Source organism: Panthera pardus, unplaced genomic scaffold (genome assembly GCF_024362965.1).
Source record: "Panthera pardus isolate Hobbes unplaced genomic scaffold, ASM2436296v1 HiC_scaffold_24, whole genome shotgun sequence".
Lineage (NCBI taxonomy): Eukaryota > Metazoa > Chordata > Mammalia > Carnivora > Felidae > Panthera > Panthera pardus.
Genome location: NW_026526810.1, coordinates 28,332,978 through 28,350,155, shown reverse-complemented (window position 1 = coordinate 28,350,155; position 17,178 = coordinate 28,332,978).

Here is a 17,178-nt window from a genome sequence, read left to right as displayed (position 1 = left end):
TCCTAGCTGAGTTACCTTTGACCTTCAAACTTTGGGAAGCCATTCAGTTTCTTTTTTTTTTTTTAAGCTCATTTATTTATTTTCAGAGAGAGAAAGAGTGGGGGAGGGGCAGAGAGAGAGAGAGGGAGAGAGAAAATCCCGAGCAGGCACGGAGCCCGATGCAAGGGCTCAAACCCACGAGCCATGAGATCATGACCTGAGCCAAAATCAAGAGTGGGACGCCCAACCGACTGAGCCGCCCAGGCGCCCCGGAAAGTCATTCTGCTTCATCTTCCTTGTGTGTGTTCTGAAAATAGCAACTCCTCACGTGCCAGAGAGAGTTAAGTAGGACCTAGAAAGCCCCCGGCTGGGGTGTGCACAGAGTTAACTCGCCCAACGCAGCCTACCTAAAATCAAGGCCGTAACAATGGTTCCAACATTACGTGCGAAACTTGTCCTTCGTGGGTCTTTGCTTCCATTTCTGCTCTTCAAGTTCACCGAGCTACCGTCAGGGTCAGTAAGGTGATGCATGGCAAGCGAAGCCTTGAGAAATATCGCCCAATATCCAAACGCAAGGTGCTGTCATGTTTAGTTTCAGTGAAAGATCTAAAAATCGCATTTTCCAACCCGTTAGCAACAAACCATTTGTTCATAGACCTCTACTCCCCGTTCACATTAGGGAACATTAACAACCCCAGGAATATTTACACTATCACCCAGCAGAAGCAATAAAACTGAGGGGCAATAAAGTTTAAATCCATTCTGGTTTATGAAACGCTATGGCTCTGAGTAAACCCCGTGGAGAGTCGAGTGGCTTAAAAAAGGAAAAAAAAAAAAAAAAAAGGCAAGGAGACGAGGAGAAAATAAAACCTCCTCTCTCAAATATTTAGAATCAAGAAATATGTTATGGAAATAATACATTAGACGGGCAAGGACAGCTTATGTGCCAGGATAAGGCTCTTGATAGCTGGAGAACACAGTGGAAAAGAGAAAAATCCTTAAGCCCGGTGTTTGCACCCCTACCATTTCAATGTGAATAAGAAACCGCCTCCCTCCCAGCTCGCACCAGCGCCCCCCCCCCCACCCCCGGTAGCCACACGTTCTCAGGAAATACATGGAAGAAAATCTGCCTGTGGGAACAAGCCTTCAAGTGAGGCACACATCTTTGTCACCAGCAAACCAAGGGACCTCTCAGGGCCTCAGTTTCTCCGTCTGCCAGATGGGTGCAACCAGATCAGCATCTCTTTTCCGTGGCGTTAATTTATTTTACGTATTGTTAGAAAGCGAAGCGACAACGCCCCAATATTAAACAACAGGGGAGAGGGGCACCTGGGTGGCTCAGTCTGACTTCGGCTCAGGTCATGATCTCACAGTTCGTGGGTTCAAGCCCCGCGTCAGGCTCTGTACTGATAGCCCAGAGCCTGGAGCATGCTTCCGATTCTGTGTCTCCCTCTCTGTCTCTCTCCCGCTCTCTCGCTCTCTCTATCTCAAAAATAAACATTAAAAAAAAAAACCCAAAACACGGGAAATCAAAATAGACTTGCTGTGACTGACATAAAAGGGAGATGGGGCTACACGGCTCCCTAGAACCCTGGGGGACTCTGACTAGTGCAGTTCCCAAACTACCCTTCAGGTGATCTTTGGAGACCCTTTAAAACACGGCTTTTTTGTGATTTTAGGATTCTTTTGACAGTCTTGGAGGCTTTCGGGCCGCTTGGGTCCTCTGTGACACGTTGGCCTTATTTTCTGAGGCTGTAGGTGCTGGGCGTGCCCCGTCTAGGCTGGAAAGCACCTCTTATGACATGGGGTCACACAAGTGGACCTGCCTGGCACAGGGCAGGGCACCCAGCAGGGGCTCAGGCTGACCCTCTGCTTTTTCTGACCCCCAGCCTTGCCGAGGGCGCCCACCTCCAGCCCAGCTGGAGTCCCGATCGGCCCTTTCCTGTGGCGATGCCCTGTGGCCCGTGTGCGTGTGTGCAACTGACATGCTCACACGAGTGTGTGTTGGGGGGTTCGCGGTCCCACCACCTGCTACGGCCATGCCCTCAGTCCCCCTGGGGCTGTCTATACGCCCTCTCCCACCAGGGCCCGAAGGGGCGTGTGTACAGCTTTTTCAAATAACCTGGATGATTTTTTTTTTTAAATAAAACTGTTTTTTTATTGCTGTTCCCAACCCACCTAGCACCAGCTGTGATGAGAATCACTTGTATGGTAAAGTGCTATTGATAAAATTGCTCCCACCGGAACTTAGCTATGCACTCATGCAGCGCTCTTGGCTCCTTCACTGCTCAGCTCCTGCAGCCCGCCCATCGCCCCCCTCCCGGCCCTCCTGGCCTCTCCCTCCTCCCTCCCGCTTCTCCTGCCCCCTCCTCCTTCTTGCTCATTTCCCTCTCCTCCCTTCCCCTTTCTTTCTATCCTCTCCTGTTGCCCTCTCTGTCCCTCAGACGTCCTCTCACGGTCCCCCCCTTCCCTAGCCCACCCAGGCCTGCCTCCCTGCCCCCCATTTCTCTCCCTTCCTGCTTCTGCCCCTCTGTACCTCCTCCCGGGGTGCACATTTGGGGCCAGGTCAGCTCAGTGGGGCCCATCGGGAGGCCCCAGGCTTCTCTTCAGAGAGAGACAGATGTGACCCCACCCAACGTTGAAGAGGCGACCCCAGTTACAGAGTTTAAAGGCATAAAAACCTGGCTGGAAAGCTTAACTTTGACCTCTAGTCCTTCCCAGTGATTAGAGTGCTTACCGCTTCGGGAACACAAGCTTGAGTTACTTCACACAGACGTGTGAGTTTCAGGCCCGGTTCCATCAGGGTTCCGGCTCAGTCGTGTCTTGTCTTTTCTTTTCTTTTCTTTTCTTTTCTTTTCTTTTCTTTTCTTTTCTACATTTATTTATTTTTGAGAGACAGAGACAGAGCGCGAGCTGATGGGGGGGGAGGCGGAAAGAGAGGGAGACACAGAATCGGAAGCAGGCTCCAGGCTCTGAGAGGTCAGCACAGAGCCCCCGACTCAGGGGCTCAAACCCACGAACTTCGAGATAATGACCTGAGCCGAAGTTGTATGCTTAGCCGACTGAGCCACCCGGGTGCTTCATTTTTTTTTTTTTTAAGCTTATTTATTTATTTATTTATTTATTTATTTAGAGAATCCCAAGCAGGCTCCATGCTGTCAGCAAAGAGCCTGATGTGGGTCTTGAACTCACAAACTGTAAGATCGAGACCTGAGCCAACATCAAGATTCAGATGCTTAACCGACTGAGCCACCCAGGCGCCCCTCAATCATTTCTTATGACTTTCTCAGACGGTTTCTGCTCTACGTGGCTGCTTGTAGATGCTCACGGATGTAACAGGTCTCTGCAAACGGTAGTCAGGGCAAAGGGTTTCCTTGTTCATTTCCAGCAAGAGAGAGGAAAAAAGCACGGCTTCCCATAGCTCTCTTTTGAGAATGAGAAGGGGCTTCCTGAGAAACCACCTAGTCTTGGGTCTCGTTGACCAGAATTGGCCTGAGCCAACCAGGTTGGCCTGAGCCAACCATCGGCAAGGACAAAAGGAATACCCTTGCACCTATCAGGCACTCTCTCTGGGCTGAGGACAAGCCCCCCCAAGTTCACACTGTGACCCAAGGAGGTGGAGTGGGTGAGGTGTCGGTGAATCAGCCCTAACACCCTCTCCAGCTCCGTGTTCGCCCAGGGGAACGGATGATGGGGGCCGAGGGTACATAAAGCCCCGGGGCCAGCAAGGAGCAACTTCCCAGCGCAGTAATATTAACTGAAGATACGTCACATTAAAATAAGCACAGATAGATGATTGCCGAGCATGCGAAACGCACCTACAGCTTTCGATGAAAACACGAGAGTTGGAAGACATTTTCTGCGTAATTAAGCCACATAGAAAACTCACAGTATACACTGGCTGAATGAGTGAATGAACAACTGATTGCGACAGGCAACTTCAGGCTACTTCCAGGCCTGGGGGTGCCATTTGCCCTCCTCTGTCAGGGGTGTTTTGGCAAAGAAGTTTGAGAAACACTGCAATAAACAGACAAGATGCCCCAGGAGTGTTCTGACCATTTATTTTTTTTAGCAGTCGTCTTATTGAGATATCTGTAAATTTCACTCTTTTATTTTGTAATTAAAAGATATTTCATGTTGATTTATTCTGGAGAGAGACAGAGCACAAGCAGGGGAGGAGCAGAGAGAGGGAGAGACACAGAATCTGAAGCAGGCTCCGGGCTCCGAGCTGTCAGCACAGAGCCAGATGCGGGGCTCGATCCCACGAACCTCTGAGATCGTGACCTGAGCTGACCGCAGCCACTCCGGGGAGCGGGCTGGGGAGCGGGCAGCCGTCTAGCAGGGTGTGGCTGGAGATGCTGAGTCCAGGTCGGTGGCTTTCTGGAAGGTCTCAGCGCGGTGGGCCTTGGTGCGACCCGATTATACCGTGCCTTCGGTACAAAGCGGGAGGGTGGGGTAAACACCGGGGCACGAAAGCAAGAACCCAAACCTTGGACCCGGCTCTGCCTTTCATGAGCCGCTTGGGCTGTGAGGTTCCTCAGCTCTAAAATGAAGGGGTGAAAAATGTTTTTGTTTTTGTTTTCCCTCTGAACCTAGGCCCTCTGAAAGAAGCTGAGAACATACCAGATACTACATCACCTCCTGGAGATATGAGGGTTCTGAGCAATAAAGGAAGGAAACGATTGATCTTCTCTCCATTCAGAATTTCCCCAAGTATTTGACGGGTGGGCCAGGGTGGGGGGCTCAGAACATCACCTCCCAGCCCCGTCTAAAAGTAGCTTCCCACCCCCAGGTCCCGCAGTATCTGAAACCCTACCCTCACGGGTTAATCTTGGGGCTGGGTCTCCCAGCCTCCCCGTGAAAACAGAAACACTTTTAGATGGAGTCACATTAAGCCGTTATGCGTTGACATTTTGGCTGGGATTTAACTAACTGCTGGTTGAGCACAAGGTAGGCCTGGGGTGAAGGGCAAGGTAGGATGTCAGGAGATGGCAGATGGGTTAGTAAAAGGACAAGGAGGCAACAGCGACCTATATTTGTCATTTAGCAACTCAGAGTGTTTTCAAGGAGGGAGATTCCACATCAGGTTATTTGTGGCTGTAGCCAAACAAGAAAGGTAGAAGTCGAGACTTTTATACCCAGGATGGCATTTTTCAGATGAGGAAAAATCCCAACTAAGCCCAGAGAATGGATTGACTTGCCCCAGACCCCACGGAGAGCAAGCAGGAGGGCAGGACGGCCCCGGGCCCCGGGCCCCGGGGCTCCCGTCCTGTGCTCAGTGCCAGGCAGAGTGGGGTCTCGTGGTGGCCCTCCCTGCACGCACAATACATCTCTCCCAGCCCTGATGTCGGTTCTGTTCCCGGGAAGGATTTCTCTTGATAAGGAAATAGAGGTAAAAAGGCAAGGGAATATTTCCAAATGTTGATCTGACAGCTGCAAATTTCATTTTGTGTTGCGCGCTGACCTCTAATTGTTTCCCAGGTAGCCCGGGACGGAGAGATCGATAAATCCCACAGATAGTTCCAATCCCGTCTGGCATCCTCGGCTTTCATCAGAAAACAGTCAGATTCATGGCTCTCTGCAAGTTTTAGCAGGTTTTTCACTGGCCGCAGAGCCCGGTGAACTATGTTCTGGCGGAGGACCTGGCTGGGGACTGAGACACTCGCCGTGACCCGGAGGGCTGAGCTGGGAGGGAACTGGGCGTTGCTGGCCCGACCTCCCCTTGTCCAGGTGGGAAGACGGAATGCCCGAGAGACCGCAGCGGCCACAAAGGGAGTGGGAACTGCAACCCCTTCTCCTGTGGATTTTTCTACTCGACCAAGCTGCCTCCATTAGGTTATTACTGCAAGAGGGAGGTGTCATTTGGTTAACCCGTCCCCAGAGATCTCTTTAAAGGAAGGCTCAGAGGTAGTAAAAGAAACAACAGATTCGTTAATCACAAAGGCTACTTCCTTCATTCTCCTCTCTCTGCCCACCAAGGTCGTGGCACTTCCCCTATCCCCTACTTGCTGAGCCTCAGTTTTCCCAGCTGCACAATGGGGATGAGAATTCTCCGTGTCTAAATGGGCTCTCAGGAGGATGAAATGAGTGGGTGAGTGGAAACGCTCACCCAGAGCCCGCCCGAAGTCCATGGGAGCCTCCCCGAGTGTGAGTGAGGCTCAGAACTAGTCGGCCACCTGCTCTGTCTATCAGAACTAGTCACCTGCTCTGTCTAGGAGCCCTGAGACCCGAGACTAGGCTGACCGGCAGGTGGACCTGAATTTATAGCCACACTCTGCAAGGTCTGTGCCCCAGCCAGGGTGTCCGATGTGTCCTGATTCCCCCCGCTGGACCGCAGGAGCCTGGCGCGGGGCTCCAAGCAGGTGTTTGGGCACCAGGCAGTGTCTGGGTAATGGGACTGGGTGGCATTGGGTCCACAGGATGTGTTCACAGAGAGGACACTTGGGTGCAGAATCACCCAGTCTCTCTCTCTCTCACATACTACACACACACAGACACACACACACACACACACACGCACGCACACACACGGCTAAGAAGCCAAGGTCAGTGTTGGCATCAATCGTCACGGGCTGGCCAAATCTGAGCACCAAACTCTCCGACCCTCTTACATCCATGCAGTGTCAGGACTGGAATCCACTGAGGGCCGAGGTCTTTCCTGGCCCGCCCTGCGTTTCTGCAGTGAGTTTAGCAGAAAGAATCCCCATCTAGAGTCTGCAGACTCCAGGTTGACCTCAGCACGGCATTAGCCAGCCGTGTGACGGTGGGAAACTCACGTCACCTCTCTGGGCTTCCGTTTTACCACCTGTGAAACGGAGAGAGAGAGCTACCTGGGTCGGGTCTCTCCCCACCAGGGTCTTTGAGACAAACCGCAGCCCAGGAGAGGTGGGAAAGGCCCAGCACATCGCCGAACCTAATGCCTTTCAAACGTTGATTTCAGCAGATGAAGCTTTAATTATTTTTACTCTGGACCCCAACTTCTTTTTTTTTTTCAATATATGAAATTTATTGTCAAATTGGTTTCCATACAACACCCAGTGCTCATCCCAAAAGGTGCCCTCCTCAATACCCATCACCCACCCTCCCCTCCCTCCCACCCCTCATCAACCCTCAGTTTGTTCTCAGTTTTTAAGAGTCTCTTATGCTTTGGCTCTCTCCCACTCTAACCTCTTTTTTTTTTCCTTCCCCTCCCCCATGGGTTCCTGTTAAGTTTCTCAGGATCCACATAAGAGTGAAACCATATGGTATCTGTCTTTCTCTGTATGGCTTATTTCACTTAGCATCACACTCTCCAGTTCCATCCACATTGCTACAAAAGGCCATATTTCATTCTTTCTCATTGCCACATAGTACTCCATTGTGTATATAAACCACAACTTCTTTATCCATTCATCCGTTGATGGACATGTAGGCTCTTTCCATAATTTGGCTATTGTTGAGAGTGCTGCTATAAACATTGGGGTACAAGTGCCCCTATGCATCAGCACTCCTGTATCCCTTGGGTAAATTCCTAGCAGTGCTATTGCTGTGGACCCCAACTTCTAAGACAGAGAAGAACCGAGCTGCTCAGGCTGAGTTGGAGATGGGGGGTGGGGCGGGGAGGGTGGCCGCTGGCCTTTAGGAAGGATGCCTCCTTTTGAGTGAAACCCTGATTGTAGAACAGCTGCCTCTTTTTAGAGGTGAGGAAACTGAGGAAACCAATAAAGACCCCCCCTGCTCAAAGTCACATGTGTCCACAGAATCCTAAATCCTCGGAGGCTCCGAGTTCCAGGGGTGGAAACGCCCACTTCTGCGCCGCCCCTGTGAGCCCCGGCGTCACCTGAGGCCCCTGACAGCGCCCGGGTTACCAGGCAACCGGCCTTGTTGCCCAGCGCTGCCCGTTAGCGCCTCCCAGCTGCCCTCCCAGCCAGAAGTGGTCCAGCCAAGGCTGCCCGGCTGGCAGGTAGGGACAAAGGGATTAGGCCCCATTTGACAGACAGTGTTCCTCCCATTTGCATGTCATTAAGCTGCAGGCCAGTTAGCGGAGGGGGACACATAGCTTCAGATTCCCTGCCAAGCCAGGGCACAGAGGCGCTGGGCTTCATTTGCATTTTGGACACCTGCCCTGAGCCGCGGGAGGGGATTTGGGGGGGGGGGGCGGGGTAGAGTTTTCTTGAAGAGCTGACTGGGGGGAGGGGGAGGGCTGGGGTGGCCTGGGAGGCTGTGCTCATCTCGGTGCTCACCCCAACCTTTCTCTGTCTCCCTCCCAAACTGACACAATCTGGAACAGACCTTTCGGGGGGGGGGGGGGGGGGGGAGGGTCGTTATTGTCCCTGGGCTTCAAACGTGCCACCAGAAAGCATCTCGGGGGAAGAGAGGTACCTTCTAACAACCAGGCTGCACCCCCACCCCCAGCCAGCATCCCCCATGCCACACACACACACACACACACACACACACACACACACACACACCCCAGCCAGGGGAAAAGGAAGGAAGAAAGGAACACAGGCTGCATTTTCTCTGCACTCCCCTTCAGAGGCCTCCCGGGGCGCTCCTGATTGACAGGATGCTAAATGCAAGAGGTTTCCTGCGATAGAGAAAGAGATTTTCTTGAAGCATTCAACTCCTGACCTTTAAGAGCTTGGGGAGCAAAATGATTTTCAGTCACTTGGGCCTGAGTGAAAGGTATGTGAATTGATCAACCGCAGGGCTCGGGCCTCCCGAGGTCTCAATGTTATGTCATTAAAATCTTACAATCGAGTTATCCTAATGCATCCGAGCAGCCACCTTCTCGGAGGCGATTAGTAAATAGACTCAAAGTTACACGGTACCGAACGCTTTCTCCCAGGGCCGCTCCAGCTCCAGGAAGGTCAGCAGTGAGTTAGGGGCTTAGAGCCGAAATCTGACCTGGGCTGTTTGGGGCTTTCTTTTTGACACTCCACTAGACTGTGATAGCGATTGTTGGCTTCCTCTCGCATTTTTTCTTCTGGCTTTCTTTCTCTTGTGGAGCTGCCCACCGCTGCGGCCAAAAGCTGGCTAGGGATGTAGACCTGACTACTCACCCCGTTGCCTCGTTCCCCCCCCAGCTGTGGTTGGTCTGGGGTACACCTGACCTGGCTGGACCAATCAGAATCTTCCTTGGGATCACTCTCTTTTTCCTGCGGAGGCTGAGCGGGGAGAGTGTGAAGGTGGGTTGGTGGCCGCCATTTTGCCTGCCGTGTGTGCTCTGTCTGTGGCAGGTGGTCAAGTGCAAGGAGCAGAGGTGACAGGATAGAGTGAGAGAGGGCGGGTTCCTAAATCCTCTGAGCTACCCTCATAGCTTTCTTAGCTCCATGAACCTCGAAACTCCTCCTTGGCTTAAGTTGGCCAAAGTTCATTTCTATGGCTGGAGACCAAAAGGCTGCTGGGCAGAGGGAGCTGGTGGTCCCAAAGTACAGTTGTCTGGGGCTTGGGGAAAATGAAATTGATAGGGAATGCTATCAGGTGTGATGGTGCAAGTCGCAGGTGCCACAGCAGCGCCTCAGGGATGGCCCACTAAGAAGGGAAGCTGCAGGAGGAGAGGGACTTTTGTCTCTTTTCCAGCTTCCAGAACGATGCCTGGCAATAGCTCCCCTCCTCCCTCCTCTCCTTGGCTGCAGGGTCTTGACTGCAGGATCACATGGCACCTCTGCTTTCTCTTGATCCGTCCCCTGTCTTTTTGACTCTCTGCTCTTTCCTAACTTCGGTTTGTACCTGGCCACCATGACCCAGCTCTCCTCCACAGCCTCTGCTGGTAATCGCTTCATTCTTGGCATCAGATCCAAGTGCGTTTCCAAGGTCAGAGAAACAGCATCGGACTGGCTTGGCTCATCTTTTTGTACCAGGTTAACTCACAGGTCAGCAGGGTGTCCATGCCTGAGCTCATCAGCTGAGGGGGTGGGGCAGGGAATCACGTGGTATAAAACATGGCCACCAGGGCAGTAGAGATTATAGGTCAACCAGTTCTCCCTGGGAAGAGTCACAGCGTCTCTAGCACAGAATCTTCTGTTCAGACTAGACTGAAGGAAGCCAAGGACTGTCTACACTTCCCCTTCCTGGTTCCAGAAACTTCACCTGAGGCACAGAATTTTTGGTCGGCGGTGGGAACCCTTCCCCCATTCCAAGGCGTTTGCTCCCAGGTGCCTCTCTGGTCTGTTTCTTGCTTGAATTGCAAATGGAATCAGTGCATAAACCCTACATCACTCAGAGCCCCATGTTGGCAGTATCTTATTTTTCAATTTCTTTTTTTTTTTTAATTGAATGAACATATTCTTTGCAAGCCGTTCTACCTTGGTGAAGGCTGTTCCCCTGTGATTCATCAGAGTAATAACTAGAAACACCATTATTTGGCCCTATCCTCCTGCTGAGAACATCACATAACTGAGAAATGTTCATGCATTTCACAGAGTTGCAGGGAGAGGAAAAGGGAGGCAGCGGGAGGAGGAGGAGAGGGAGGAAGGAAGGAACAAATGATAATGTACACGCACGGATAGGCATCCAGAGCCGTGGCGAGACATGGAGAGGAAAATGCAGACCCACACATGGTTGCTGATCACACACACACACACACACACACACACACACACACACACACACTTGAAGGCACAGAATGAACCATACATATTTCTCTACTCAGGTTATCTCACACTTGAAAACAATTTTTTTTTTTTTAATAAACTCAAAGAATTTCAAAGTGAGAAGAGATGTTGGAGAGCTGGTCCAATCCCCTCATGTAACATGCAAGAGAAATTAAGCTCAGAAAGACAGCGGATAGCCCTATGTGTCCCATTTGCAGACACCCACGTTCCTGGATTTCCATCTAGAAACGTATAAATCAACTAGTCTGAGATACGGGGCGCATCTTTATTTATGTTTATTGGGCTCTCGTTCCGGAGTTAATGATTTTGAGACATCCTCATCACTTCGATCGAAGGTGTGCCTAAAATATTCTTGCTCTTGGTGTTTGTTTTGTTTTTGTTAATGACCTCGGTTAGGTTGGCTGAGCACCTGGCCGTATTTTCAAAAGGCTCTTCTCTGAACAGGGAGGCCCCACAATAAATGTCATATAAACTCTAGCATGTTCTCGGGGGCTGTGTGAAGGAAGGCTTTTAGGGTTAGACAAGTCAAACGTTCAACTCAGTCTTCTGGGAACACTCCCATTTCTTCTCCAGTTGTATTGGACGCTTCCTTAGTCCAGCTCTCCTCACCTCCTGCCCGAATGATTGCCTGGTCCACTGACTCATTCCCACGTCTCCTAAAACATGGCTCTCACCTTGCCCTTCTTTGAGTGACCAGCACCCCAAGCTGCACGTGTCACTTTTGCATCGATCAGTCATCTTCTGGCTGCAAGTGAAAACACCCAACTCAAGCAAGGTGGCAAGCTTGCGGAAGGACTGGGATATTTATGGGTTCACCTAACTGGATGTTCAAGGGGTAAAGCCTGGATTCTGAGGTCTTATTGGTGCCATCAAGAACATCTCTTTTCCTCTCTTTCCTTCATTGTAACTTTTCCTCTTGTTTTCAACTTTTCAGTGTCTTCATGATGGATGCGCATCATATAAATGATCTAGAGCTGAAAAATTGCAATCCAATCTGATAATTTCTATTTTAACCAGAAATTTAAATCCACTGAAATATGTTGTGATTAGTACTCTGTATGGATTTACATGCACTGTTTTATTTTTTGCAATCTTTTTTACTCTGCTTTTTCTATATTTCTTTTTCTTCCATCTATTTGTTGGAGTGATCTTTTTCCTTATTTCTCTTCTTTTCCTTTACTGGTTTGGAGCCTGTACATGTTTTTAGTGGCTGTCTTTAATTTTTTAAACACCTTAGAATACTTTAACCACTATTGGCCCCTTATCATCTTTTTTCTAAAGGTATTTGGGGATTTTTTTTAGGCCCCTTCCTATCTTACATGCTATTCTTACCCAGTACTTTAGTTTCACATTGTTTTATATTTAATAAAATTATTTAATGTCATCACTATAGTTCTATACAGGAAATATTTGATTGGATTCTTCCACATGTGTATCATTTTATTTGTTTAACAATTCTCTTTGCACCTCAGTTCTTGCTTCTAGGTAAAATTTCCATCTTCCTAGGATCATCATGCCATAAGTCCTTCACAGAAGACCTGTTAATAGAAAACCCAGGGGCACCTGGGTCAGTTAAGCGTCCGACTTCAGCTCAGGTCATGATCTCACAGTCTGTGAGTTCGAGCCCCGTGTCAGGCTCTGTGCTGACAGCTCAGAGCCTGGAGCCTGCTGCGGATTCTGTGTCTCCCTCTCTCTCTGAACCTCCCCTGCTCGAACTCTCTTTCTTTCTCTCTCTCTCTCTCAAAACTAAATAAATAAACATTAAAAAAAAGAAAACTCTGTGTTTCTTTGAAGTGGCTTTCCTTTTTTCTGCCTCTTAATTAGAATTCTAATCTGGCAGGGTTTTTCCTCTCAACTCTTTGAAGATGTTATTCCGTTTCCTTCTTGTTTCTATAGATGCTATTAAAGTTGATATTGCTCTAGAGTTGCTAATTCCTTTATAATAATCTCTATCTTTTCTCTGTTCTCTCTCTGAAGACCTCTGTCTCTTTGGGGCTCTGAGGTTTTAGTACAATGTGTGGTGTTCAAAGGGTAGATTTGTTTTTATTCATCCTGATTGAGACTATCTGTGATTCCCGAGTCTGAGGATTAATGCTTATCAGGAATTCTGAAATATTGTTAGACATTATGTTGTCTAATGTTGGCTTTCTCTCATTCTCTCTACTCTCCTTCTGTAACCCCAATTAGATGTACGTGGTGTCTTCTCATCTTGCCGTCCATATCTCCTAACTACTTGTCCGTATTTCTATCTCTAAGTCTCTGCATGCTGGGTATTTTCCTCAGACATATTTTCAAGTTCACTAATCCTCTCTCCAATTGTATCTAATCCACGCTTTAACTCATCCCCTTTTTTATATCAATGAGTATGGTGTTTTCACTTCTAAAAATTCTATTGGGTTCTTTTGCAGCATGAAAATTATTTTCCCATATTGCCATGATCTTGTATAACAAGGGTCAAGTCCTCCTTTTACATATGTATTCATTTCAAGCATGCTCATTTTGAGGGACTCAAAATGTTCTGCTACCTAGAGTTTTTGGGGTGGAAGATATTAGGGTCTAATATTGTTCTTTGTTGGGTTTCCTGACTCTCATTCAAGGTGGATATAGATTCCTTGTGTGTTTTGTTAGGTAGGGTTAGGAGACTACTGTCAATGAAGCTTTATCTGTGGAGAATAACTTGGGTTGATGGCATGTTGCCAGGGTCTGAGTTTGCTTCTGTTCAATACCCCACGGGCATTCCTTTTCCATTTTAGCATCATTTTTATGTTCGCTGTAGATTTGGGTATTCCCAGACAATGCAGGTTGTACCACGACATAGCTTAACTCCTCGCACGATACACGCTTAAATTATAAATAATCGGGGGGGGGGACGCTCCCCACTTCAGAGCTCAGGTCAAGACACAAAACAGCTTTCCTCTTTTTCCCTTGTGTAAAATGCTATGTTCAGGCTGTATCCAAGTTCAGTGGTTATCTTCGGTGTGGTTCCAGATCCCAAAACAGATATTCCCGTGCACCTCCTTTAGGGAGGGAGTGGTCTCCAGAGAAACCTGTGAGAAAGTGAGGGATGAAGGAGAAGAAGCTGAACCAAGACATGGTTTCAGCTAACGCCTAATCTACGGGGAGCACTGGCATGGAAATGGTACCACAGGGCTGTCCGCCAATGAGGCAAGACCTTTGACGTATCCCTGCGTCAGTCAGTGGCCGGCCATGGCTGACTCTGAAGGTAGGTGGGGAGAGACCGTGACCTCCCGGTATCCCCCCCCCCGAAGAGGAGATTCCCAGCTGCTGAGGGACATGTTCCGGAGAAGAGTGCAGCTGGGAGCTATTAGGATCCCAAACTCACAACAGCTGGGAGTTGGAAGAACTGGCCAGGCAAAGAGGATCTGGGCAGGGCACCAAGGGCATCTAAGACAGTGGGAAAGAGTGTTATAATTGATTAACAACAACAACAAGTTATGCAAGCTGTTCTTTGTTGAACACTTATGTGCCAGACATCATCCTTAGTGCTTTACATGTGTTCTCATTTAATCCTGATAATAACCACAGAGCTAAGTGCTGTTATTTCCCAAGATTCTGGCTAAGGAAACTGAGTGAACCACAGAGAGTCTAATTAGTCAAGGTCACACAGGAGACAGGGTTCACGTTGCACCCTAGAACGAGGACGCATCACCAGTCAGTGACGCCCGGTGTGAGCATGAGGCACAGGAGTAGCCACGCTGGTGGCAGAAATATACCATTTTGAAGACATGGGACTGCCTTGGGCAGGAGTCGTCTCCCTCCAGATGCCTCTGACCTTTACCTGGGTGCTCTATAGCTCACCAGCTCGCACTGTCCAGGACACAGCAGGAAGACAGTGTCTCCTCCCAGAAACTTCCACCTCTAAAGGAAACTGACCACCCAGACACCATTAGGCCTCTTGAGCTGCCAGCCAGGGTGGTAAGAAATTGAGTAATCACGACATATGAAGAATGGGTGAACGGACTGGAGACATTGAACCCAGAAGGGCGTTCTGAGGCGAGTCGCAGGGTCTCAGAGAAGAAGAGGACGGCTGAACTCGTGCATTACGATAGACGAAGGGAGAGACCCAGAAAGGCGTAATGACTTGCTCCAGGTCTAGTGTCTGGTGGTTTTAACCCACGGCCTCTGATTGAGTGGTGCGCTGGTAACTGTTTAACGATCAGCTCTCTGAGAATCCAGATTTGTAACAATTGCCAGTTTATGTTGTGTAAACACTCCCACTGTGGCCAATTTCAAGCTCCCAACGTGCCATCACGAAATGCAGAGCTGGGGGGAGATGTGCACCGTCGGCCGTTGTGAGTTGGTAGAAGCTGGCGTCTGCACACCAGTGATTCCCAGCACAGAGCTCATTCTGCAGGACCAGTAATTCCCCAACACTAATCCCACAAGGCAGCCCAGCCATTCAAGGAGCATTCTAAGGTCACCCACGTTTGAAATCAGAGCATTCTAAATCCCCTTCTCAGAGCACGGTTTGATGCGTTAGCTTCGGAAAGGCCCCAAAAGTCCGGCAGTAAAGAAATCTGTGCAACTTCAATTAGCTCAGCATTCTCCAAACCCGTTTGACTGTCCAACCATTTCGTCACATGCCTCTTAGTAGCGTCCCTTGGAACTAGTGTTCAACGGGGCACACTTTGGAAATCGCCAACCAACACAACGTCTTCACATAAACCAAGGAGACTCCGCTTGCTGTTCTCTTTGGTTCCAGAGGTGGGAAATGGGACCAATGGATTAAAATCAGGGGAATCAAAATCCAAACCGGTATGAGGAAGTCCTTCCTAATAATAAAGACCACCCACAATAGCATGAAGCTAGGTCTTGAAGGGAAAAGGGAAAAGGTCTATTAACATAGAGAATGATGAAGGATCGTAGGTCAAGGGACGCTGGGAATGGACTTCTTGTACCAGGAAGAAGGCTCGAAAAGATTCCTTTGAAGGACTACGTCTGTGAAGTCCCAGGATTCCGTTAATTTGAAGCGCATAGATGGTGTCTGGGGTCCCAGAGCAGCGCTCTGTCGGAGAGGGGGCTGCCTATGTATAGAAATAGAGATTCCAACTCTATTGATGGGTGTGATATAATTTTAGAAGGACTAGGATACCGTCACTTTCCAAAATCTATGTTTTCAATGTCTAGTTTCTGCATGACTTCACCATTAGAGCTTTATTTCTTTAGCTTAATACTTTATTCCATGTTTAAATGTACATTCTTCTGGGAAAGGGGTGGTTTGACCTAAGCTACTATTGGCCAGTTATATCATAATCTGCAGTGTGGTTAGGATCTCGGTTCCTCCCAGAGAGCAGGTTTTGTTTGGAAAGAAGGACCAGGAGAGGGGCAGAGGGGACGGGGGTGTCTGGGGTAGGGGCTGCAGAGACTGCTGGCCAGGGGCGCCTGCCGTGGGAGCACCAAAGACAGTCTTGGCTGCCTTCGTGAATGTGTTTGGGACCAGGCCTGTCCTGAAGACATCTCAACACTATTTTAGGAGGCAGCAAATTTAGCTGGTGGCTGGTTTGCAAATCATCCAGCTATGGTAGTATTTCTGATGAGACAATCTGTCTCAGAATGAGACATTTAAAGCCTTTACAACGAAAAGGGATTTGCCTCTCTGAACACTACCATCCAAAAAGCACAACCATTGCCGCTTCTCTCGCTGGCCAAATCCAGCAGCGGGTAGAACGTTCGTGACCACGCTAGCATCATTTGCCCAGAGCTTTCCAGGTAGGAAACGTGTTCCGTGTTTACTACCCGGCCGAATTCTCGGAACAGCCCCCAAAAGCGAGTGGTCTGGTCTTTATTTGATAAACGGGGAAACCAAGGCACTCACCTGGGGTTACCCAAGGAGCAGACGGCCTGGAAGTCATTTTTAAAAATTTTGATTTGCATTTTAAACAAGCTAATACACGTATTACCTTTAAACTGTTCGGTAGTTCCACAGGGCTTTTAGTGAAAAGTATCCCTCTCAGCTCTGATTTCCCAAAACCTAGAGGCAATCACTTTTTAGCTATGTCTCCTTGTATTTATCTTCATATTTCTTTTTTATAAGCTTATTTATTTTGAGAGAGAGAGAGAGAGAGAGCGAGCGCATGCAGGGGAGGGGCAGAGAGAGAAAGGGAGAGAGAGAATCCCAAGTGGGCTCCATGCTGCCAGCACAGAGCCCAAATTGGGGCTTGAACTCATGAACCTTGAGATCATGACCTGAGCCGAAACCAAGAATTGAATGCTCAGCTGACTGAGCCACCCAGGCGCCCCTGTCTTCTTATTTCTTTTTTTCTTTTTTTAAATTGTTTAATGTTTATTTATTTTTTGAGAGGGAGAGAGACAGAGTGTGAGTGGGGGAGGGACAGAGAGAGAAGGAGACACAGAATCTGAAGCAGGCTCCCGGCTCCAAGCTGTCAGCACAGAGCCTGATGCGGGGCTTGAACCCATGAAGCGCGAGATCATGACCTGAGCCGAAGTTGGGTGCTTAACCCACTGAGCCGCCCAGGCACCCCATATCTTCATATTTCTAAGTAAAATGTTTATACTTTACTTCTTGGTTCAAAAGAAATTTAGAGATGATCTAAAATCTTCCCTCCCTGCAAGCTGGAGA